Source organism: Lissotriton helveticus, chromosome 6, assembly GCF_964261635.1.
Source record: "Lissotriton helveticus chromosome 6, aLisHel1.1, whole genome shotgun sequence".
Taxonomy (NCBI): Eukaryota; Metazoa; Chordata; class Amphibia; order Caudata; family Salamandridae; genus Lissotriton; species Lissotriton helveticus.
Window position 1 is genome coordinate 1889779184 of NC_136067.1, and position 27313 is coordinate 1889806496.

A 27313-nucleotide genomic window follows, 5' to 3' on the forward strand; every position below is an offset into this window, starting at 1 on the left:
TTTTTTCTTTTGTATGCTTCTTAGTTTGAATTCTGTTTATGTCCTGGCTGAGGGCACCAGAAATGGTGAGCTTGTCTGCAAGATTAAAGGAGTGTTGGTCATGATAGCTTTGTCAATGATACAGCTGCTTATGAAGACTGTGCTGACCGGCAAGGACAGCAAATGGAGTTCCATTAGGATGGGGGGGTTTATGTGATCACATTTCTTCAGGCCCTGGTTGAGATGTTCTGCATGGTGTAGGATACCCCTGAGGGGCGCCTGTATAGCATATGTGTAGCCATGAAGTTGGCCATGACTACCATCCAGATGCCAGCTATCTTGAAATGACAGAGAAGTTGCAATTCAGACATAAAGTTGGGTTATCTCCAGCTTGATAGATGTTTGGTTATGGGTGATACTACAAGTCCAAAAAGAATGTCAGTTCAGGTAAAAATGAAGTAGTGATGACCAAATATTCTTGTTCTTAGTAATTTGTGCTTTTCGCTCCTTGAATATGTTTGTGAGATTTCCTCTTTGTTTCCAGTGTCACTTGCTGTGAGACTAAGCTCACCCTGCAGAAAGCTCCCATTTCTGTAATTCTAGGCTAGGCCTTAATATTGTCAGTTCTTACTTCCTTTCCCTTTAATAAAAAGAAATGCAATTTCGTAAAAGCTAATTTAACATTCTACTTGAACTGTAGAACCTAACATCTTCATGAAATGTGCTGTTTGCTCCAAAATGTATTTCTTTTTTCCTCACACCATATGACTTCATCGTATTTTAGATAGTTACCTCTGCCATATGCCTATAATAAACAAGTATATTGCTATAGCTCCGAGTCGGAGGATCTAACCAGGACATGCTAGATATTAATGTGTCATTTCATGGAGCAGCCCATTGTTACACAATGGGACACTGAAAAGCTAACAGAGTCGGCTTTCAAAGGTTCTCATGAGAACCTTCCTAGATGTTTCTTTTTGTAATACGCTGTAGCCGCATTCAAACAACATCATGTCGACATGGACGTTTACAGTAGGAATCAAGAGAGTAGATGACGGACTATTGGAAGATCCTTTCTTATTGGCTAGATATGATCTAACATTCAGAGTTTGCAACATGTTTTGTTCTTTTCTATATAGTATGTGTTCCTAGTTAGAGAGGCAAAGCATTCAATGCACATCTTCCCCCGCCATGCCCTCTAGCACTTGACTGTGATACTCTTGCCTGAAGTTGCTGTGAGCTACTGCTAACTGTGATTTTCTGTTATGCTGAAGTCTTTTTGGAGACTTTCTCCATGCTGATCATAGCTAATGCTGTGATTACTTCCTTCCTCTTGTGTTAATGGTTGCTACTGCAGTTGTTAGGGTATTCAGTTGAGTTTCCGGAACTACTCTTTATGGGGAGTTAGACCTTTTATAGCTATTAGCCTGTTTGTTCCAAATTTTCTCTTGCTCTTTTCCAAAGGAACTCGATATGGGTTCTGGCTAGGATAAGTTATGACCTTTTTGATTAAGATAAGAATTAATTCCTTTAAAGAACACACTGTTATTTTGTATGCTAATCCTAACCAATTGTTCTTGATATTTCTGTAAACAGACCTATTTGACTAACCTGAATAAAAAGAAAAAAATACAGACTAATTTCGTAATGAGAAAATAAAACTTTTAAAACTTCACCAAACCTCTCATCATTGGCTGAACATTAAGTACTATACGTTGATGATTAATTTATGAATGTATTTTGGCTGTGCTCCATTCCAACACAGTGGCAAAGATTCATAGACCTGAAGAAGAAATTGGTGTGGAAATAGGAGGTTCTCTTAGTAAGTTTCAAGGTGGAGCTGTTTATAACATGTATGTGCGATTTCCATGCGCGCTCAAGCCTTCCTCTTCCTCCCTCCCTTTATATACCTCTCTTTAATCTATTGATTAAGCAGTAGCTCAGGATATTTTTCATTTTTTAGAAGTAGCTCTCATGATTGAAAAGGTTGGAGATGCATGCTATATGGCAATTCATGTGTGGCATATGGTTCAAAACTCCTCTTGATGTGTTCCATGTTTCATCTCCAAAGTAAGATGTGATTTCCATTGATTTCAAGAGACTGTTTTGCTTGTGTTTTTTTGCACCTCAAGCTATTCAACTGCATAATTTGGATGTTTGACCTAGTCACTTGTTAGAGTGCGTATATTCATTCTGTCAGTGTGAGGCTCTTTGTTATTTTTAGTCATGCTGGGAATGCCCTCAAACCTTCTGTGTCTACTCTCAGTTGATGGCTTTATTCATTTATTTTCATGGCCTATGATGTTTCTGGTCTTTCTTGTCCTATAAGGATGATGGGCCGTTCCACCTTGGGGATGGCTTCTTCCTTGGATGAGGCTGTGGGGGCTTCCCTGCAAAATATCTGTGTTTTTGCTACTTTGAGACACATCATACAATGTGCCCTGGCGGTGCAGTGGATATCTGTGCTCCTCTTTTGCACCCCTGGCACACGTTGGTATTGCAGAAAGGGTGGCAGATGCATGTGTGACCCCTTTCTGTAATATGGATCACGCTGGCTTCATAACAAAAGGGCATTCCCTCATTCACATGCAGGTGAGGTTCCTGTGCCACATTGACTGTGAATTGAAGGCAGGGGAGACCCAAAAAACCCTTGTAGGCTTGGGCAATGAGTAGTTAAAGTCACAGTATGCTACAAGGGACTTATTTTGAAACATAAACTCTTAGTTGCGAGTCGTACATGTGTAACTGACTCAAATGGATCAGAGTATCACGCTGAGTCACTAACTAGTGTCAATCAAGGGAAGGAAAATGAAAAAGAACACACGGAGAGAGTAAGTTATATTTCTGAAAAACTTATTCTGTATTTAGTGATGGAAACAATGGATTTACATCTTGGGAGACGGATACAGGGAAATAAATTCAAGCAAAAACTGAGAACAGAGGTAGAAATAACAATGGACCTTCAGTTCACAGCTTAAACATCAACTCCTGATAAATAAAACAGACAACCAATAAATAATTACCCGGCATGCCGACCGATCACGTTGTTTTTCGATTACTCAAAAACACGAAGTTACGCTGTATACCCAATTACTAGCTGCCCATCTATCGCACAACTGAATTGTTTCCCTATATACCAGAAGTTAAAGATTTGTTTCAACCATCTGGTTCCCCACAACTTTTGTCGTCCACTCAACGTTTAAATTAGCCTTAAGAAATTTCAGGGAGTTTCTATCTGCAATGAAATGTTTAGTCCTGATGATGGTCTACATGACGCCAGCACATTAGACCGAAACGTCGACACCTTCATCATCTCCAAAAGTGTTGCATTGCCACCAACATACGACCATTGTTTATTAATTATTTCTTGGTTGTCTGTTTTATTTATCAGGAGTTGATGTTTAAGCTGTGAACTGAAGGTCCATTGTTATTTCTACCTCTGTTCTCAGTTTTTGCTTGAATTTATTTCCCTGTATCTGTCTCCCAAGATGTAAATCCATTGTTTCCATCACTAAATACAGAATAAGTTTTTCAGAAATATAACTTACTCTCTCCGTGTGTTCTTTTTCATTTTCCTTCCCTTGATTGACACTAGTTAGTGACTCAGCGTGATACTCTGATACATTTGAGTCAGTTACACATGTACGACTCGCAACTAAGAGTTTATGTTTCAAAATAAGTCCCTTGTGACATTGACTGTGAGCCACATACGAGGTGGTGCACAGGTAGGTGAGGTGAAGGGACCCTCCAGGCATTGTCCCGCAGGAGTGAACTGTCACATACCGCACCCACCTGCCGGGGTATCCTGCCCTCCCCTTAAAAGGGAGACTACTGGCTTGAAGCAGCTGAATATATTGTGATGCCACTAGTTGTTGTTAATTTTCTTTTATAATTTTTGTGATATTGTTTTATATTTATTGATGTGATTTGGTCTAAATAGCTTTGGACACAAATCTTTTAATGTAATATGTATTCTTTATTAAATGATGTGAATAAAAGATAGAACCTGATTTTTTATTAGTTTACCTCTCTCATTTTGCATTGTACAGACAAGCAAATATTAATTGCCTAGGTTGTTATTTTTCATATATTGAAGCAGCCGGTCCACATTTCACTAATCTCATCTCAGTGCAGGCATACTCTTCCTGTCTTTACAGATGTTTTCACTTATGGCGTCACTGTTTGGAACTAGAGTAGCCTACTCAGGAGTTGAGGTTAGTGGAATTCAAGGTGATATGGACGGAGACTCCCTATTGTAAGAACCATTAAAAGATTTTAGGTGGAAAACGGAGTGCCTTTCCATGAGATGCTCACACCTTACTTACATAAGGCCTGTGCTGAGGAGGTAATGTCCAGCTCATGATGCCTGACGTGAATGAATTGATGCAGGAATTACATCTTTCTGCTTAGCCTTATGCGTTGTAACATGCATGCGGTAGCTGTATAAATAAGCTTAAAATAAGTGAGCCCATTTAAAAGGAGAAATGTGTGCATTTGTCCCATTCAGGATAGTGGAGAATTCAGGGCACTTTCTTCTCGAGAATATCGGTCAGCGTGGGTTACCTATGGGGTGGGATTCCGAGACAGATGCATCCTGTGGGGCCTGGGACATGAAACAAAATGAACAATTGCAAATTTATAGCTTAGAAAATGTTGTTGCTTTCCATATTAACTTTAAAAAATTGCCTACACCTGTCCAAACTGGTAACAAAGTTGCACATGTTTGCACCGGCTCTAACAGAAGACCAGGAATTTTAGAAAATAGAAATAACCTATTCTGAACATTTTTCAGAACAGCACATTGCATGCTGTTAGCTGTAGGCCCATATGTTTAATGTCGGCTGGTAGGCAAAAACTGGCTAAATGTTCCACCTACAACAATGAGCCAGTTTGTGTCATCAAGAATTCTGTGTGGGATGTGCTGAGAGCAGCTATTGGTTCAACTGTCAAGTTTTCCGATGTCAAAAGAGAACAGTATCCCAAGTCCTAACTTTTTAGGGAAACTTCACCTTTGAATTTTGGCACATGGATTCATGCATTTACAATGGGTGACTATAGAACTACAATTACCACATTACAAGTTAAAGTGGATAAAATAAGAGCGGCAGGGAAACTCATGTTCCAAATAATTTCTTGATGGAGTGTGATTCAGCTTTCTCATATTCCACATGTACTTTTCATGCAGTGCCAGAGATTGGGTAACAACAAACATCTCTTATCTCTCTCTAGCCAAAAGACACCCTTAGCAGTGTCCATGTGCTCTTCAAATATACCTATTACGACAAGTTATATTACTGTACTAGGGTGAGGCACAATACTGTTAAAAATATTTACTATGCCAGATAAACCAAGAGTTTCCAATTGGGTGGAAAACACAGTATGTGCAAATCTCTCACGTCTGGTCATGTCAGGTCTGGGTAAGAGTAACATATAGGTTATTTTTGGAATGCTATGTTATTACAGTCTAAGCCATCCGAACAATAGTCACTTACTAAACATAATGGCCATAAATCACCAATTAAGTTGTTGAAGTGCCACTCAGGTAAATACATCAAAGAGCACACAATGATTCTCAACGACAGGCTGACTGCTGTTGTAAGTCATAATATCGACTACAGCAATATCAATCTGAAATAATATAGAATTTACGCTATCGATTTGTATAATTTTGCAAGAGCAGGCAAGCATAGGGTAGTGTACACTCGCTAATCTAACTCCACATCTGCCTACCTTGATATTCTGCAAGCTGATGTCTTGCTGTTGCAGTTAGTGCAGGTCAGTATTTAAAGGTCGATACTGTGGTACATCGCTGCTAGCCGCAGTCTACCAAAAGGGCTACTTGAATGGTTATCACCAAAATCTAATGAGTACACAAATGTAACAAGGTAGCCGTCCACAAAATGCCATGGCCTTGACAGAATCAGCATTGGTAAAAACATTTAAAACACACAGAAGCCAATTACTCAAGGGGGCTGACTTAAAGACCACTCTTTCTCTCTATTTCTTGTAATTTCTATGGAAGAGGTGACAACATGAGGTCTTCTAAAAAACAAAAACCTATTTGAAGCCAGCCCTAAAAAAGGGAAGGCACAAGAATTCCGCCTAACATCTCTCATAATTGTTGACAGTGTTTTGTCTTTATCATGGAAGTTATTTACACCGACCTAACAGTGAAGCAAGTTCCACAATTCTAGGCATGAAACATTAAGACTTCGGGCCTAATTACTAGTTTGGCGGTCCTGCTTTTGGCACGCCACGCCGACGGAAACACCTGCCAAGCCCCTAGTGCGCCAGCCCGCCGGATTACGACTTAAATCCAGGGCAGGCAGGTGGTTCTGCCGCAGTCTTATGGCGGTGGTCTGTTAGGCTCATAGGGAAGCCGAACATGCAGACCGCCGCCATGACAGCGTCTGCAGCACGGTCCTGCACGGTGTGGCATGCACTATGTTGTGCATGCCTTACCGTGCAGGAACAGGGGTGCAATTCAAAAGGGGCACACCATGTGCCCCTCTGTATGCACACCCAGGCCCAGAAGATGCAGGGGGCCCAGATGCCTCTCTGCCATCCTTTTTATGGCAGGCTCCCCGCCATGAAATGGGTGGTGGACAGGCAACACGTACTATGCTCGACGGTGCCACCGCGGCACCGCCAGCATGTTGGTGCTCCTGACTGCTGTGCTATGGCAGCAGGATCCTGGCGAACATGGCGGTCTTGTGGTTGTCTGACCACCACACTTGGAATACTGCCGGTGGGCCCGCAGTAGTGACGGTGGTCGGACCGCCATTGCGGGTACAGCGGTCCTGTAGACCGCCATACTCCTAATTAGGCCCTTACTCTTCCAAACTTTTTATTAATTGACTAGCGACGAACGCTGAAGATGTAGGGTGCATCTCTGCTAGGCTTATTTTAACGTTCCTATGGGCACATTCAGTGGCGGCTCCTCCGCTAAGGCGGAGGAGCGTTGTCTCACTGCTTCAGCTGCAAGCTGAATACAGAAAAAAATGATAATAACGTTAATTATTATCTTTTTTTTGTATTCACCCTGCAGCTGAAGTCGGGCGGGGGAGGCTGGGCTCCCGTGTCACAGGAGGAGGAGTGGTGGCAGCACCCATAGCATGCATGACACTTTGGCCGGCCGACTCGGGCCAGCCAAAGCGTCATGTGCACTCTGGCTGTATTACAGCCAGGGTGGAGAACATGCACTGCCTGCCAGCCCCTGTCTGAGCTCAGTTCTACTAAGGCAGCGCTGTGATTGGTCAGGGGATTCTGGGAGGCTGTGTGCTTCCTGCCATGAGGAGGATGGAGAAAAAAGAGGCAGCGGTCAGCAGTTGGCGGTAAAGGCTAAGTGCTATTTTCTTTATTCTCCCGCCCTGCCACCCCTGGTTGATAGAAGCTGTGTGCATTGGCACTTTATCTCACTACACATATTTGATATGTTCCACTATTTAATGTCTGCTCAGTAATAATGTATGCAGCATCAACGTGAAAATTGTTTCTTCTAAATTCCTGCCTGTCAAGTGGATTAATCTGGGAGGTGAAGTCTGCAGAAGGATCTTGAACAACAATTAATGGTCGCTTGGTTTTGCTCCTTAGGGCGGCTGGCACTGCCCCTGCAACTACATCCCACATTTCACAATGACAGTGGCAGAAATACAAAGTACATAGCTCTTAGAGTCCTGTATACTTTCTAGTTTCCACTCCTGGCACTTCCCCTGTCCATTTCACTAAATAAGAGACTTTTAGGCAGATAGGTGTGAATCAACGATTGGACCTTCTGATGTCAATGGCTGTGGGTCAAAGAGTGTGTGATGTCACTTCCGCTACCCTGGGATTTTGGTGGCTTCACATCCACAAATTGATTGAGGTAAATTCGAGGTTATGGGGGTTAAAAAAGTGGGGTACAATGGAGCCCACTCTTTTTACAAGGGGAGGGGTAGATTTATGGGGAAACAGAGAAAGGAGTAACTCAAAAATGTAAACAGAAGGAGTTAAGAGCAGGCAGAAGTTGATAATACTCAACCTCTTTTGCTATGTATGTACTGTAAGACTCCCCAAGATCAAGATAAATGTTGCAGCTTCCCCAACAGCAACCTGCCAAAGACATTCATATGTTACAAGGGAATTGTGAATCACAGTTCTTGAGCAGCAGACATTTGCATCTGATCCACCCCACCCTTCTAGACCATGTGACTCTCCTTATACCTGCCTTTTGCTTCATCTGCAGATGGGATCTCATGAACTCTGAATACATGTGAGATAGGAATTTAAAACCTCATAGTCCAGGTTCTGAGGCTGCTCCACGTGCCTTTCACCCAGCTACACCGCTGCAGCAGTAACATATGTTCATAGTGCCTTGCTTTTGTTCAATGAGATAATCGCTTGGCAAAGGACTGAACTACCACCAGTGTGTACCTTGGCATCGAGTCAAGACAGAGTCCTGGGAGTTACAGATTGTCGTATCCGGCTTGTGCTGGTAGTGACTGCATGGTCCAGGGTTTATAATTGACTGACTTTAGTAAAAAGCGGCTTCAAACTAATAATTACAAAATGAATATTAATTATGTCAATAGTACTTTTGTTAAGAAACCCTCTGACAACAAATTATATAATTATGCTTTTACACTGCAACGGCTGCCTCTGTATCTCTGTAATTTTTTATGACTGGTGTTGTAAATTCCCTTACTCCTTCTTGATACTTGCAAATTTCCTGCATTGCATCTGTTGAAGATGACGGTGACTGCATGTCTGTCTGTTTCCAAACAGTGTTTAGACCAGGTGTTACTACTACACAATTTAATGGTACTCGGTGTACTAATTTTAGAAGAATGGGGGCGATGAGTTACTTTCCAATGAATTGCCTGCTCCATAGCACCTACCAGGTAGCAGGTTTAGGCATCAGCCGTTTCCCATAAAGCATCACTCCAATGGAGCATTGCAGCCCACTGCCAGTGGGGGATGGTATGCCTGGGGGTAATTCTAAGGTAAGGAATCTATCACTAACGTGTTTCTTTCAGATGAACAAGTTACTCACCTTTGGTAGCGATATATCGCAATAATATAACATCCAACATCCAAGGGCCACAGCATACCATTAAGGTTCTCTGCCTAAGGTATAGACCCAGGCCTATCAGAAGGGAAAGGATCTTTAACAACAGTATTGCCTAAAACGAAAGGGTTATTATCCTATTAAAATACTCCACCCATTGACTACTGAAAGATTTAAATGAAAGGAGAAACAGAATGATAAACATCGTAATGTTGGCGCAGAAGACATATACCTGCCATTGTTGGCCCTCTGCCACTCTGTCTTCGGCGGCACACCCACCAACCTGATAAGATATTTCATTTGTGTAACAAATGTAGATAGCACACCTGCAGGAGCTATGATGGTGCTTTACAAGGAATATATTTGAAAAACTAAATTACAGCAAACTGAAATAGCATTGAACAATTATTGTAAATTAAAAGTATATGATTAAAAATATAGATAAAATAGGAGCGAATACGTCGATCTTACTTCAAGTGGAGAGTAAAGAGAAGAACGTTTTTAGATGTTTCCTGAATGTAAGGAGAGTGAGCTTAGTCTTGATCACAAGGTGTAAAGAGTTCCATGCAGAAGTCACTGAACCAGAGAAGCAGTGTTTTTAGAGGTTCTGAAGCAAGGATTGACCACCTCTAGGGAGTTTTGGCATCTTTGATCTCAAAGTCTACAGTAGATCGTGAGGTGCTTGGTCGTATAATTGTGTTTTGTTTCCAGTGTCACGTCCTTCAGACAAGTGAACATGATTTGAATTTAATTACTGCTGCAATAGGGATCCAGGTTACATTTAATAATATTGCGGTGGTTGATATTTTTGTTGTTGGGTTGAGTCTAGTTGTGAAATGCGTATTACTATAAGTACAGAAAGTGAAACGTATAGGGTGTCTGCTATAACCACATTTATGATGTCTTATCTTGAGATGACTAAAGCTCAAGCAGTAATTTTCTGATAGGTTTAAGGGATCAGATGCTTGATATTTTGAGTGAGTGAAGAAGGCAAATTTTAGACTTGGCAACTTTGTTGTTGGGAGTAAGGTTAGAGATTTTTCTAAGGGTGAGAGTGATGGTCAGAACACCCATGATGCCCTACCAAAGTAAGAGCCATCGAAGGCTTGGCCATTTGTCTCAACCCCCCATTTAGAGTAGGCGGACAAATGGCCAGTTTTCACTGTCCTTCACTGCCAGGTAAAACCTGGTGGTAAGCGACGGTAAGAACTGTAAAATGACCCTCACGCAATGGGAAGAAACTTTTTATAAGTGAAAAATAAATTTTGCTCTGGGATTTGCTTTATGAAAGTTTGCAGCATGGCTCTATCATGTTCATGGAGCCGTCCACAAAACTTTCAGTGGTGGTGGTTCCTGTAAATGCAAGAGATGTCTGCTGGGCCGGTGGACATCTCAAAATTTGGCAGGCGGGTTCTCTCTCAGGTTGACAGAGTACTTTACTGGCACAGTAAATACCTGTCTTCCAATTTCTAAATCGGGCCCTCAGTTTATGTTTGGTTGAGACATGAGAAACGTTCAGACCGTTTTGAGCAAATTTTACTCGGACATGAGTTGAGATCAAAAATGACTCAGTTTTCTTTAAAGTCCTTCTTTACCTCCTGTAAGCCACATGCAAAACCGAGCTAACCTGCAAAAAAATAATGTGAGCTGTTATATGGCTCTGCCATTAAGACACTGACATAACCAAGCACATTATAACCAAAGAATGCAATGTGACGTGATTTTTAACCTCCTATGCTTGAGATGTGAAGTTAAACTAAATGAACATTTTGTCCCTGGTCTATCATTTTTGATGTTTGAGTGGAAGTGAACAATGCAGAGTCTTCAGCATACTGGAGCCACACAAAGGGCCCACTTATTCCCACAGGAACCCAGGTGTGTGCGCAATTCACACGTGAAGAGATTCCAAATGGTAATCCTTTTGTATACTTATTTAATTCAGTTTCAGAATATTTTATTGAAGACACCTTACGGTTGAAATCAACATATATAAGATACTGAAGATGGTGCTAACCTTTACCACATTGAAATCAAGGATATCAAAAGTGTATTAGTCAGCACTCCTAGATCCAGAAGAGATTGGTTTTTGCATCTATTTAAAGTGAAAACAGATTATAGTAAAAACATCAAATCAGCAATTTTGAGAAAGTAATATAAGAGTGCCTAGCAATAGGAAACAAAGTAAAAGCAGTTTCACCCAAGAATGAGTACAATTATAGAAGGCTATGCTTTTGTATAGACGATTTGTTGACCAAAGAAAATAGTACAACCTACTGATAATAAACATAAAATGAGATTCACAAATCATTATTTGGTTGTGGTTCCATGCCAAGAGTGTAGTTGATGTTTCACCCCTGTCATGAAGGCCATGAGCATTCATCTGTACCAGGAGAGCTTAAACCTTATTCTAAGTCGTTTTTCATGTACTTCTTTTTTGCATGATCTGAAAATAAGATCTTTTGAGGACTGAATAAATATGAGAAAAAGAATGTAAAACCTAATATTTCTGGTTCCACAATTGCTCTTGTCTTTCACCCAGCAGTGTCACATATTTTCCCAGAGACTTGCTTTGGTTTGAGGAGATAATCTCTTGGTAACGGACTGATCCCTGGTAGGCATGTTAGCAATAAGTCAGGCCAGACTCCTGGTAATTACCGATACTCATAACCTGGTACCACTGGTGGGAGACAGTGTTTACAAAGCAATCATTACATCTCAGTTCCTTTACAAACCGGTCGTTACACCGACCGCGTCGTTAGAACGCGATGCCTTTAAAATGCGAGTCATTATATCGACTTGCTGTAGGGGTCGCTCTAACCTAAGGAATAGTAGAATTTACTATTCCAACACCTTTCCTACTGTTGTGCAGGGCCGGACTGGGAACCACAACCGGCCCTGGCAAAGTGCTTGGCCAACCCCCTGCCCCCCCCCACTCGGGGGGTTGGAGGTGCCGCCGAGCTCTTTGCCGGGGCCGGTTTTCGGCCGATTTTGGTACAGGGCCGATTTTGCAGCTATGCTGCAAAAACGGCCCTGTAACAAAAACGGCCCCCAGGGACCCAAAACTGGCCCCCACCTATGCGGCGCACCGGAGGATTGCCCAGTGCCCGCTATGGCCTGTCCGGCCCTGCTGTTGTGCAGGCTGGCGTTGGAATAGTAAATTATACTATCCCTAAATCAAGCGCACCCCCTACAGCAAGTCGATCTAATGACTTGCGTTGTAAAGGTATATCTTTCTAACAACGCGGACGTTGTAACGGCCGTGTTGTAAAGGAACACGATGTAATAGCATGCGTTGGAACATGCTGAATTCCTACTGGTACACCATGATCCAGGACTTCCCAACTAACCAAGTTTAGTTTAAAGAGATTGTGAGATAGTGAATATAAGAGGAGTATTAATTTTGCCATATGTATTCTTGTTATGGAACCTCTGACAAAAAATATACACAATGGTGATTTGTTTTGCATTTTGAAGGCTCCCTGAATGCTTCTACAGTTTTTTTCGGAAAGGCGTTGCACAAGGCTCATCCACCTGTGAGATCTGTCATACCTCCTGTCTAGCCTCAAGCTTAGCATGGTGTCTGGCATTGCATCCCTGGAACGGTATACAACGTTTACAACGCGCGCGTTACAACGAAGTACCATTACCACGCGGTTATAACAACGAAAGTTGTTACAACGCATTGCGCTGGGGGGCGCTCAAGGATAAAAAATCATTTAATTTACTATCCCAACACCTTCCCTACTATCCACGGGGACTGGTGTTGGAATAGTAAATTATATTTTTTAAATTTGCGCCCCCCCCAACGCAAGTCGTTGTAACGACTTGCGTTGTTACAACCGCGTGGTAATGGTACGCGTTGTAACAGTGTGCGTGGTAGTGACATACATCCCCCTGGAACATGATGAATATAACTTGTGCTTGTATAGTATTTTCTACCACATACCACAATGTTTACTCCAGATGTTACTATTGCCTATGTTGACCTTCTGATCACTGCAGATGTGAGTGGAGTGTTTAATTGACGGAGCCATGTTCTTGACATCACAAAGACTCTGTTTCTGCCCCACAGCAACTGCGGGTGGGTAGTTCCATGTATCCTCCATTTTCCATCAGGTATCACACCAATGAAGCATTCAAACTTCTGTCTAGGGTTATACAATTCATGAAAGCCCTTTACCCAAGGCCCAACAGCAAGCAAAGGGCTATAAGAAGGAAGATGACCTATACCAATTGTATAGCCAAAGAAGGGGCTGTCAATATATAAGACTATTGAACCCATTGAGGAGATAATGTTCTTCATTAAAGAGGGAAAAACTGTAAAACAAGCAAAGGAATGTTAGCACAGAAGGCTTATTTCAGCCCATATTGACCCTCTGCTACACCCTTGTCTTCAATGGAACACTGCAATAAGAAATATTATTTTATGTATTTATCCGATTTGTGTAGCATGTGAACATCACATGTACAGAAGGTATTAGAGTGCTGTATACAGAACATATTTGGAAACATTACATCACAGAAAACGGAAATAAATACGGATGAGCAAATATGGCAAATAGAAAAACCATGGTGGTAGAATGTAGAGAATAGTGGAGAGAAGAGTTTGCCCTTAGTTCAGGTGCAGACGGTAAAGGTGAGTCGGGTATTTCCTACATGTATAGAGTGGGGTTAATGCTGATCTCAAGGGGTAGGGGGTTCCATGCAGAAGTCGCTGTGCCGTGGAAGGAGTGTTTCAACGCATAGGATGTCTTGAAGCAAGGAATGTCCAATTCTAGAGGGTTTCTTAGATCTGTTAACCAAATAAGAGGGTGAGGAGCTTGGTGGAATATGTGGGTTTCTTTATTTGTAAACGTTTACAGCACAACTTAATTCTTACTGTGTAGGAGAGTAGGGTCTGCAATCCTATGATCACCCAGATTTTTTGCTTTTTGCTGCACTGGTTTACGACTTTCCCTGGCTGTGGGCCTGCTAATCAGACCCACAGCCTAGCTGTTCTCTCTATCCAAATTGTACTCAGGTACTGAATTGGCACTGGGCCCTCTCCAAGTCCCTGTACCCAGGGCTGAGGTGCACCCAGAAGTCTCCCAGGGGCTGAAGCATGTATTGTGCCACCCCTGGATTGACTAACTAAAACTGACACAACTGGCTGCACGACAGCTGGGGCAAGGTGGTGTACTCACCCTTTGCTTTAGATATAGTATACCTATATCTAACCCTAAAATGGACCCACAGATCTCCTATCAGTCACTCCTATGGCAGGCCTTAACAATCCTGAAGGCAGAGTGCTTGGAATCGTGTGAGATGGTGCTCTGGCATGAGCTGAGCCTGTCTGCGGCTTTCGGGATCCATCCCTTGGCCGTTTCCATGATATCGCATACCATATACTCTTAAGTGCATTATAATCCTCGCGGTTATGTGCCAACTCTGGTATCGCTTTATCAAAACATGTCGAGTAAGGTGTCATACGAATTGGAATACTAACCCCTCGCCAATTCTGGCGACGGGGTTAGCATTCCACCCTTCTAGAGGGACACGACATGTATGTAACCCCTAACCCCGGTTAAAGTCAGACAGAGCCTTAGCATCCACAAAATGGATGCTGCCACCGAGACACAAGTCTGCCCTCCTGCTGCTGGGAGTCCTCCCAGAGCAGGAGATAAGGACAAAGGGTTTCCTGCCAGGGGCGGTGCCAGCACCGTCCCAGACAGGGTTTTGTGTATTGTAGGTAGGCAGGGCTTTAGAGGAAGGTGACTGCACGTGGCACCCCGGTGCTCACTGTGCATAGGCTGGCTGGAACCAGTTCCAGGGTCACTCCAGACCCTGTGCTGGGGAAAAGCCCGCCAAGGAAGTGGGTGTAACCACCCCCCTCCTAGTCCCACCCATAGGGCAGGACTTAGTCGCGTGCCAGCCCCTTTTTACAGGATAAAGGTAGGAACTGGCCCCCTTCCAAATCAGATCATCTTTGAATCCTGAAACTACTTTCTGCGAAAGGAACTCAAGACTTCTTCCTAAGATTTCTCCCTTGTGACTAAGGAGTAGTCACCCTGCATCCGCAGGCACCATCTAAGAACACTGCGGTCTGCTGCAAGTCCTTCCTCCGGAATCCGACTGCCCAGCTCGACGAGAACCGGCTTCCCTGGCACCTCTGACCTCTACCTGCATCATCAGTCACGCTGAGATTCGTGGGTGTGACGAGACCTCGAGGGACCGGCCATCTTCAAGACTGCACGACTTCTTTCCAGCAAGCCCGCCGAGTGAATTCCTGGTGAGTGCTTTGGGGTCCGAGAAGCCCCCACCCTGAGCAGCTCCAGCACCGAAGAGCAGCCCCCCAGCATCTCCACGATCTGCGTGGGGCCCTTCTGCTTTTTACTGCTCACCGCGTTGTTTGGCTACTAGCCCGCTGGCTTGTGGCCTTCCTGACGACGCCCGACGACATTTCTGCTGCTGGTCTGGTTGCTCCAGACTGGCCCTTGCTTCCCTCCATCGGAGAAGTACCCTGGACCCTCCTGGTCCGCCCAAGACGCAATTTTAGGTCCACCGCGTGGGCCTTGCATTTGCCAAGACTTGTTGCCCAATCCTGGGTCCAGCGACGTCGACAGCAAGAACCTTCGTGGGACAGCTCGCACCTCCATCCTGGTCGCCGACAACGCCTCCTGGTCCGAGAGACTGCAGAGCCCAGCAGTGCCCACTCACCTGACTGCGGTGACTTCGCCCGGTGCCATCCTGGTGCCCACTTAATCACTGGCTAGTGATTCAAGAACTTGGTCCCCTCTGCTTTCAGGTTTTCTTCTTCCTTGATCCAGGCTTGGATCCATCGAACTTTTCTTCACTGGTCGCCTGCCAGCAACTTCTTCCTTCCAGGCTCCTGGTCCGGCAACGAGATCCCCGACGTCTTTTCAGACCTATGCAGCTGCAGCCCCTGGGCTAGGTAACTTCGGCACTTCGGTGTCCCAGCATAGCCTCACTATCCTAGGGTCAGGATCCACTGTCGTTTTCTTCCTACCAGGTCGGGTTCGCCCGTGAACACTAACTTTGCCTTTACTAGCCTCCATAGACTTTGTCCCGCATCCCGCGTGAGAGTGCACACTCTGCACCCGAGTCCCCTGGGTCTCCTAGTAGTAATCTAACGATTCCCTAGTCCAGTCCTAGCGATTCCAAAGCCTATTAGAACTGTTACTTACCTGCTAGTAATTCGCATTCCACTTTTAAAGTATATGGTTTTTCGTGCCCCTCGGGCATTTGTGTATAACGTGCTAACTTAAGTATTTTCGTAAGAGTTTTGTTGTGTGCCTAGCACCCTGTCCTCATAAAGAGTACAGGGTTGTTGTGATTCTAATAAATACACTGTTTATTTTCATAACACTTGTGTGGTGTCCTTTCACTGGGTGTTCAAGGGGTAATGTGATGGTAAAACAGCTGGCTTAACACGCCCTCTAGAGTCTTAGCCTTAGACTGCTCGTATCCATGCTACTAGGATAGCTGGTCTATAAGGTTGACTTACAACCAATCATCAATAAGGGTTGTTTGGACTGATATATAGTGATCACTAGAATAGTGAACACTGCACATCAGGCCAACTTCTCACATTGGTGAGCAGCGGTTGGGATTTGAGCTTGCTGTTGTTTTACCACACATGCCCTAAGAATATCTTGTGAAAGATCACATAAGTACTAAAGGTACATATAACTTAGCTTAGAATACTCTGAGTTCTACTGAACCAGCTGTTGTAGCTCCTAGGGCCTAGCACACCCTAAACTACAACTCTAGCAAGGGATCAGTAGGCAAACATATAGTGTAGGTAAGTGCACCACTTACACCTCACTAGAAAAGCATGTCGACTCAGGGGGACTCTACTGAGACTCCCCGGTCAGTGTTGACCCTCCACAGGTCACTTCAAGATATGCAGCTCTCAGTTTCCAGGAGATGAGACAAATCTGTGTCTCCAGGAAACTGAAGCAGGGGTCTAACCCCACCACTCCCTTTCTGATAGGTCTCTTAGAGACATATGATGCCAGAAAGCTTTCTCAGTTACATGAGAACATGCCAGCCTTAGAGGGAACCTCTGGGGATCCAGACCTCCCCAACACTGATTCAGCAGTTGAGGAGGAGGATCAAGAGGTACTCTCTGGGGATGAGGTAGACAAAGGTCTTGAGGTAGTCAGAAGGCTAACTAGGACCAACTTAGACTTACTTGGGCTAGGATCTGGGGGCCCCCCAGTACTAACCCGAAGTGGGCCTAACCTTGGAGTTAGGAGAGATAGATCTCTTTCTAGGGACTCCAATAGATCTCTGCACTCTAATGCCTCTTCTCAGGGAAGGAGGAATCCTCCACAGAGGAGGTTTACTTCCCCTCAGAGAAGGGAGCATGAAGCTAGGATGAGACAAGCTGAACTGAGGATTGAAAGGGAAGAAATTGCCCTGGCCAAAGAGAAGCTTGCCCTGGCAAGAGAGCAGCAGATGAGTGGGCTAGCTCCCACTGGTGGCAGCAATCTCCCAAGAGATAGAGAGAAGGGTTTAGATACTAAACACCTGACTAAAATAGTGCCCCCCTTTAAGCAAGGGGATGATATCCAGAAATGGATGGCTGCTCTGGAGAGGGCCTGCACTGTGCAGGGCATTCCCCAGAGTCAGTGGGCAGCTATACTGTGGCTCTCCTTTGATGGTAAAGGTAGAGATAAGCTCCTCACTACAAGAGTGGAGGATGCTAACAATTACCAGGTACTGAAGAATACACTGGTTGATGGGTTTGGTTTAACCACTGAGCAGTACAGGTTGCTGTTCAGAGACACCCAGAAAACTCAGTCTCAGGACTGGTCTGATTTTGTGGATTGTGCCACTAAGGCTTTGGAGGGCTGGTTGCTGGGTAGCAAGGTTACAGATTACACAGGATTGTATAATCTAATGATGAGAGAACAAATTTTAAACAATTGTCAGAACCAGTTGCTGCACCAGCACCTTGTTGATTCAGATCTGACCTCTCCCCAAGAATTGGGAAAGAAGGCAGACAAATGGGTCAGGACAAGGATCAAGCAGAACCAGAACCAGAACCAGGGTGGTCAGAAGAAAGCAGACCAGAAGGGTAATGTTAAGAATGAGCAAAATGACCAGAAGTCTTCACCAGGTCCCCAACAAACCAAAGAGGGTGGGGGTCAGGCTTCCCAGAAGAAGAAGACTCAAGAAGGCCAGTCAAAAAGGTGGTGCCAGTACTGCAAAAGTAAATCTCACTGGTTTAGTGAGTGCACCAAAAGAGGAGGACAAACTCCTGCCACTACAGCTCCTAAAGCAACTGCACCCCCTAGTACAGTCAGTAGTGGTAGTGTCACTCCCAAGGCATTAGTTGGGTTAACCTTGGGTACTGAGGGGTCTGACAACTTAGTTGGCACACTCACTCAGGCTGTCCTTGTCTGTACAGGGGATATGGATATGTCCCCTGAAATAAGTCCCAATACTTTGGGCAAATACAGGCAGACACCTTTGATTAATGACAAAATGGCTCAGGCCTATAGGGACACTTGTGCCAGTGTCACCATGGTGACACCAAACTTTGTGGACCCTGGACAGATCATGCCAGGTACTGATTTCCTGGTGACCAATGCCAGCAATGTCACTACTAGTCATAGTGTGGCAATTGTAGCTTTCTCCTGGGGTGGAGTGAAGGGACAAAAGAAAGTTGTAGTCAGTTCAGACCTCCCAGTTGATTGTTTGTTGGGCAATGATTTGGAGTCATCACAATGGTCAGAAGTGGAGCAGAGGACTCACATGGAGATGTTAGGCTTGCCAGCACATGTGCTTGCTGTGACTAGGTCACAGGCCAGAAGATGCCCCACTGAACAGGTGCTGGATCCTGAAAGTATGGACCAGACACCTTCCAAGAAGAAGAGCAGTAAGGGTAAGGCTTTGCCTTCCCCCTTGCCCCAGGTTGAGGATCAAGTCTCTGAGGAGGCTGATCTAGAAGAGCTGAAGGAAACTGAGCCTAAAGAGCTTGAACTTGATCAAGTTGAGTTTCTGGGCTCAGGGGGACCCTCCAGAGCAGACCTGGGGAAGGAACAGTTGAGCTGCCCTTCCCTTGAACCCCTCAGACAGCAGGCTGCTGCTGAGGCTGCAGGGAATGCCACAGGTGCCCACAGGGTATACTGGGAAGATGGACTCCTGTACTCTGAGTCAAGAGACCCCAAGCCTGGTGCAACCAGGAGGCTGGTCATCCCCTTGTCTCTGAGAGGTTTCCTTCTCACCTTGGCCCATGAGATTCCCCTTGCAGGTCATTTAGGTCAGACAAAGACTTGGGACAGGCTTGTCTCACACTTTCACTGGCCCCATATGAATGAGAATACCAAGGAGTTTTGTCGCTCATGTGTCACTTGCCAAGCCAGTGGTAAGTCAGGTGGCACAACAAAGGCCCCCCTCATACCACTACCTGTGGTGGGGGTTCCCTTTGAAAGAGTGGGGATTGACATTGTTGGTCCAATGGAACCCCAGACAGCATCAGGACACAAGTTTATACTGGTGGTGGTGGACCATGCCACCAGGTATCCTGAGGCTATTCCCCTTAGGACCACTACAGCCCCTGTAGTGGCAAGAGCCCTAGTTGGAGTATTCTCCAGAGTGAGTTTCCCTAAGGAGGTCGTTTCTGACAGAGGTACAAACTTCATGTCAGGATATCTGACTGCCATGTGGAAAGAGTGTGGTGTGAACTACAAGTTCACCACACCCTATCATCCACAATGCAATGGGCTTGTTGAGAGATTCAACAGGACCCTGAAAGGGATGATTCATGGACTACCTGAACCTCTTAGGAGAAGATGGGATGTCCTGATCCCCTGCCTCTTGTTTGCTTACAGAGAGGTCCCACAGAAGGGGGTTGGCTACAGCCCTTTTGAGCTTCTGTATGGGCATCCTGTAAGGGGACCCCTGTGTTTGGTGAAGGAAGGATGGGAGAGACCTCTCAAAAAGCCTGCAACCAACATAGTGGACTATGTACTTGGTCTCCGCTCCAGGATGGCTGAGTATATGGAAAAGGCATCTAAAAACCTTGAGGCCAGCCAGGAACTTCAAAAAGCTTGGCATGACCAAAAGGCTGTACTGACTGTGTACCAGCCAGGACAGAAGGTGTGGGTGCTGGAGCCAGTGGCCCCAGCAGCTCTGAAAGACAAATGGTCTGGGCCCCACACCATCATTGAGCAAAAGGGAGAGGTTACCTACTTGGTGGACCTTGGAACTCCCAGGAGCCCTCTCAGAGTGCTCCATGTTAACAGGCTCAAGGCATATGTTGACAGGAAGGACATGAGCTTGCTCATGGCCACAGATGAGGGACAGGAGGAAGAGAGTGACCCTCTCCCAGACCTGCTCACTCAGAATCCTGATGATGGGTCAGTTGATGGTGTTGTCTTTTGTGGCAGCCTCACTGAACATCAGCAACAGGATTGCAGGCAAGTTCTGCAATCCTTTCGACATATGTTCTCTCTGACACCCAGCCAAACTGATTGGTGTACCCATGATGTTGACACTGGAGACAGTCTGCCTGTCAAGAGTAAAATCTACAGACAGCCTGATCATGTTAGAGACTGCATCAAAACTGAAGTGCAGAAAATGTTGGAACTGGGAGTCATTGAGCCCTCAGATAGCCCTTGGGCTAGCCCAGTAGTTCTAGTGCCAAAGCCTCACACCCAGGGTGGTAAGAGAGAGATGAGGTTTTGCGTAGACTACAGAGGCCTCAATGCAGTCACTAAGACTGATGCCCACCCAATACCAAGAGCAGATGAGCTTATAGATAGATTGGCTTCTGCCAACTTCTTAAGCACATTTGATTTGACAGCTGGGTATTGGCAAATCAGGTTAGCTGAGGAAGCCAAACCCAAGACAGCATTTTCTACCCCTGGAGGGCATTATCAATTTGTGGTAATGCCCTTTGGACTGAAAAATGCACCTGCCACCTTCCAAAGGTTGGTGAATCAAGTCCTCACTGGGCTGGATGACTTCTGTGCAGCATATCTGGACGATATTGCTGTCTTTAGCTCCACCTGGGAGGATCACCTGGTCCACCTGAGGAAAGTGTTAGAGGCCCTGCAAAAGGCAGGCCTCACTATCAAGGCCACCAAGTGCCAGATAGGGCAGACACAGGTTGTATACCTGGGCCACCTTGTAGGTGGAGGCCAGGTTCAGCCACTGGAGAGTAAGATAGAGGCCATCAAGGACTGGACTCCTCCAATCACCCAGACTCAGGTTCGAGCTTTCTTGGGCCTGACTGGGTACTATAGGAAGTTTGTCAGAAATTATGGGTCCATAGTGACCCCCCTTAATGACCTGACAAGCAAGAAGATGCCAAAGAAAGTTCAGTGGACAGCAAGCTGTCAGAAAGCATTCAATGACCTAAAGCAGGCCATGTGCACAGCACCTATCCTCAAGAGTCCAGATTACTCCAAGCCATTCATTGTCCAAACAGATGCTTCTGAGTTGGGTGTGGGAGCTGTTCTGTCTCAACTGAATTTTGATGGTAATGATCAGCCTATTGCTTTCATTAGTAGAAGGTTGACACCCAGAGAGAAAAATTGGTCAGCTATTGAGAGGGAGGCCTTTGCTGTGGTCTGGGCCCTGAAGAAGCTGAGGGCCTACTTGTTTGGCACTCACTTCACCATTCAGACAGACCATAAGCCCCTCTTGTGGCTAAATCAGATGAAGGGTGAAAACCCCAAACTGCTTAGGTGGTCCATTTCCCTACAGGGGATGGATTTTACAGTGGAGCATAGACCTGGGACTGATCACAGCAATGCTGATGGGCTCTCCAGGTATTTCCACTTAGAGCAAGAAGACTCACCTGGTCAAGGTTAGTTTATTGTCCCAAAGTTTGGGGGGGGGTCATGTAGGAGAGTAGGGTCTGCAATCCTATGATCACCCAGATTTTTTGCTTTTTGCTGCACTGGTTTACGACTTTCCCTGGCTGTGGGCCTGCTAATCAGACCCACAGCCTAGCTGTTCTCTCTATCCAAATTGTACTCAGGTACTGAATTGGCACTGGGCCCTCTCCAAGTCCCTGTACCCAGGGCTGAGGTGCACCCAGAAGTCTCCCAGGGGCTGAAGCATGTATTGTGCCACCCCTGGATTGACTAACTAAAACTGACACAACTGGCTGCACGACAGCTGGGGCAAGGTGGTGTACTCACCCTTTGCTTTAGATATAGTATACCTATATCTAACCCTAAAATGGACCCACAGATCTCCTATCAGTCACTCCTATGGCAGGCCTTAACAATCCTGAAGGCAGAGTGCTTGGAATCGTGTGAGATGGTGCTCTGGCATGAGCTGAGCCTGTCTGCGGCTTTCGGGATCCATCCCTTGGCCGTTTCCATGATATCGCATACCATATACTCTTAAGTGCATTATAATCCTCGCGGTTATGTGCCAACTCTGGTATCGCTTTATCAAAACATGTCGAGTAAGGTGTCATACGAATTGGAATACTAACCCCTCGCCAATTCTGGCGACGGGGTTAGCATTCCACCCTTCTAGAGGGACACGACATGTATGTAACCCCTAACCCCGGTTAAAGTCAGACAGAGCCTTAGCATCCACAAAATGGATGCTGCCACCGAGACACAAGTCTGCCCTCCTGCTGCTGGGAGTCCTCCCAGAGCAGGAGATAAGGACAAAGGGTTTCCTGCCAGGGGCGGTGCCAGCACCGTCCCAGACAGGGTTTTGTGTATTGTAGGTAGGCAGGGCTTTAGAGGAAGGTGACTGCACGTGGCACCCCGGTGCTCACTGTGCATAGGCTGGCTGGAACCAGTTCCAGGGTCACTCCAGACCCTGTGCTGGGGAAAAGCCCGCCAAGGAAGTGGGTGTAACCACCCCCCTCCTAGTCCCACCCATAGGGCAGGACTTAGTCGCGTGCCAGCCCCTTTTTACAGGATAAAGGTAGGAACTGGCCCCCTTCCAAATCAGATCATCTTTGAATCCTGAAACTACTTTCTGCGAAAGGAACTCAAGACTTCTTCCTAAGATTTCTCCCTTGTGACTAAGGAGTAGTCACCCTGCATCCGCAGGCACCATCTAAGAACACTGCGGTCTGCTGCAAGTCCTTCCTCCGGAATCCGACTGCCCAGCTCGACGAGAACCGGCTTCCCTGGCACCTCTGACCTCTACCTGCATCATCAGTCACGCTGAGATTCGTGGGTGTGACGAGACCTCGAGGGACCGGCCATCTTCAAGACTGCACGACTTCTTTCCAGCAAGCCCGCCGAGTGAATTCCTGGTGAGTGCTTTGGGGTCCGAGAAGCCCCCACCCTGAGCAGCTCCAGCACCGAAGAGCAGCCCCCCAGCATCTCCACGATCTGCGTGGGGCCCTTCTGCTTTTTACTGCTCACCGCGTTGTTTGGCTACTAGCCCGCTGGCTTGTGGCCTTCCTGACGACGCCCGACGACATTTCTGCTGCTGGTCTGGTTGCTCCAGACTGGCCCTTGCTTCCCTCCATCGGAGAAGTACCCTGGACCCTCCTGTTCCGCCCAAGACGCAATTTTAGGTCCACCGCGTGGGCCTTGCATTTGCCAAGACTTGTTGCCCAATCCTGGGTCCAGCGACGTCGACAGCAAGAACCTTCGTGGGACAGCTCGCACCTCCATCCTGGTCGCCGACAACGCCTCCTGGTCCGAGAGACTGCAGAGCCCAGCAGTGCCCACTCACCTGACTGCGGTGACTTCGCCCGGTGCCATCCTGGTGCCCACTTAATCACTGGCTAGTGATTCAAGAACTTGGTCCCCTCTGCTTTCAGGTTTTCTTCTTCCTTGATCCAGGCTTGGATCCATCGAACTTTTCTTCACTGGTCGCCTGCCAGCAACTTCTTCCTTCCAGGCTCCTGGTCCGGCAACGAGATCCCCGACGTCTTTTCAGACCTATGCAGCTGCAGCCCCTGGGCTAGGTAACTTCGGCACTTCGGTGTCCCAGCATAGCCTCACTATCCTAGGGTCAGGATCCACTGTCGTTTTCTTCCTACCAGGTCGGGTTCGCCCGTGAACACTAACTTTGCCTTTACTAGCCTCCATAGACTTTGTCCCGCATCCCGCGTGAGAGTGCACACTCTGCACCCGAGTCCCCTGGGTCTCCTAGTAGTAATCTAACGATTCCCTAGTCCAGTCCTAGCGATTCCAAAGCCTATTAGAACTGTTACTTACCTGCTAGTAATTCGCATTCCACTTTTAAAGTATATGGTTTTTCGTGCCCCTCGGGCATTTGTGTATAACGTGCTAACTTAAGTATTTTCGTAAGAGTTTTGTTGTGTGCCTAGCACCCTGTCCTCATAAAGAGTACAGGGTTGTTGTGATTCTAATAAATACACTGTTTATTTTCATAACACTTGTGTGGTGTCCTTTCACTGGGTGTTCAAGGGGTAATGTGATGGTAAAACAGCTGGCTTAACACGCCCTCTAGAGTCTTAGCCTTAGACTGCTCGTATCCATGCTACTAGGATAGCTGGTCTATAAGGTTGACTTACAACCAATCATCAATAAGGGTTGTTTGGACTGATATATAGTGATCACTAGAATAGTGAACACTGCACATCAGGCCAACTTCTCACATACTGGAATAAGAAGCTTGAGTGGATCTCGCACTATGCCTGCTAAAATTACATTGCAAGTTTAGTCTTGAGATGTCTAAAGCCTGGACAGCAGTTTTCAAGAAGTGGGAAAGAGAAGATAATTAGCACATTTGATTAAGTAAAGAATGTCATTTGTGCTTTGGGGCAGAGGTTTTCAGACACCCATGACTGGAGTTTTCCCTGATGTATGCAGAAGGCAACTGTGTGTCAATGTGCTTCATATCACTTCCGGATGTCTCCTATTAGCATCTTGCAAACTGTGCCAAGAGTATGTGACTTTGAGCAGACAACAGGTCCAGCAATACACTGTCTGGGATCTCTAAATGCATTGCTTGGAGTCATGGGGTCATGTATTTGTCCTGTAGATGGTCTGCTGCAATTCCCTGAAGTATGTGAACCCAGTAGCACAATTCTGTGTAGGAAAAGTATGTTCAACCCAATGGGAAACTGAACGCGCTACAAGGCTGGCATGCAAGCATGCCTCCTGCCACTGTTGATAGTCACATTGACTGTGGAACCAAAACCTGGCTTACTATTTCAGCACAGAGCATCTATGGGTGGGGATGATCTAGGAGTGGTAGCATGTTATCTCCTTGTATGTGAATAATGTTATGCTTATACCATAGGCTGCGGGCAGCTGTTCGTGAGTTATATCCGAATTTCCCTTCAGAACCACCTTGTCTACAACCGCTACAAAGCTTAATAACCGCTGCCACTCACTCACACTTAATCTCACGACTATACAGATCGGTACAGGCGGAAATAGGGGCTGACACTGCGAAGGCGCGAGCCAAGTGGGATGTGTTGTTGGAACACCCCCTCACGGACAATGACTGAACATGCTGCTGCACACTGATCACACTACTTACGCCTAATGGTAACCTTCGCCTTATTCACTATAAATACATGCACCAGGTTTATCACACTCCGGCCCGTTTATTTAAACACGGACTGAGGGACAATGCGTATTGTAGACGGTGCGGTGCTGACCAGGCAGACTTCCCGCACTTGGCATGGGGCTGCAAGAAGGTGCAAGAGTTCTGGGTGAAGGTGATTGATATCCTTGGCTCGATGTTGTCATGTGAGTTGCCATGCACACCGCGTGTGTGTCTGCTGGGCCTTGATGTACCTCTAAGATCTGGAAAGAAAAAACTGATAGCAATGTTATTACTTGCTAAGCGTAGAGTAGCTATGCACTGGGACAGCAGACGATCACTCACGGTGGACCGCTGGTTGCTAGATGCGGTATACTGCAGAGATAATTTTCTGCTTTATGCGGAAGAACTCCCCACGGCGTCCAAGCCATCTGATATATGGGGACACCTAACTGACTTTCTATGTGAGCATCCGGACTTACTTCAGGTGAACAAGTGATAGTTTGTACTATATGTTGATAGGTTACTGATTACAACGCAATGGACTTGAACACTGTCTTCTAATCCTCCAATGTAGCAGATGAGCAATGTGAAACTGATATTATTGTACTACCCTTCTTGTGTCTTATGTGGAAGTGACCACTGTTTGTATTTGTATGATGAAAATCAATAAAAAAAAAAAAATTTTTAAAAAGAATAATGTTATGCTTTATGTTAAGGACTCTTGACAAATGTTGCACCCATAAAGAAAATAGTGACTACTTTTGGCAATAATTGAGAAATTGTGCTTATTGCCTATGAGGCGGTGGTACTGATTATAGTATAGGGTGTTTTATTACTAAAATAATGTTAAGGAATTGTAGACAATGTGCTTGTGCACATAAAAGTCAATATATATCCGATCAGAGACATCAAAGTAACCTAACAAACAAACTTGAACATTATGGTCAAGAGTAGGTTTCTAGTAGTTGACAACACATGACATTTGCTTCTTAAATGTAAAAACTTTGATTCATGAGAAATTAAAAAGAGGGCTGTTAACCTTATTTTCAGAAATGTTACAGTTAGTGCAAGGAAGGATTTCCTATATAAAATGTACTTTCTTTTTACCTGGTATTAGGTGCACAAAGCAGAACTAGAGTGCTACTTTCCCTCCCAATTTTCACCAAGTTTTACCCGTCAAATGGCTTCAACTGACAGGTGCCTGGATCTGCACTACCAACTTTCAGACACACCAGCATGTCTGAAAGTCTTATTTTTCCATCACCTGCTTTATTCCAATATAACTGTGTCAGCCTTTCAAACACACTGGTCAGCCCACTTTCTGACTCCCCAGACTGTAAAGATGACTCTTCCCCAGCTCTACCGATCTTCAGAACCACCTGCCTGTTTAGAAATTTGCAGACCTCTCCTGCAAGCATAACTGACTCTGCCCCAAGAATGTGGCCTTTCAGAGGCACTAACTTTTTAGGAAATCTCCTAACACTTCCAACCTAGTTATGTAATCCATCAAATTATGCCATGTCAACTCAGCGTGACCCTTGCACTGCTTATGCAAAAAAAACGATTGATGGACAGAATGCAGAACAATTTCATACATTCCCCCAGTACAGAGATCTGGCCTAAATCCATCGTTTTTTGGCTCACCTTGCCATTCCAGTTTCGACCCAGCCATATGCACATCAGTCTTGACCCTGCGCCCAATTGCGACACTCCAGCCCGAATTGCCAGGCCAGGTCCTCCCTGGACTGGAAATAAGCATCCTAGGACCGGTTTCGGGCTTTCAGCTCTCATCAGCCAGGATAGCTTGACTCCGGTGGCATGGAT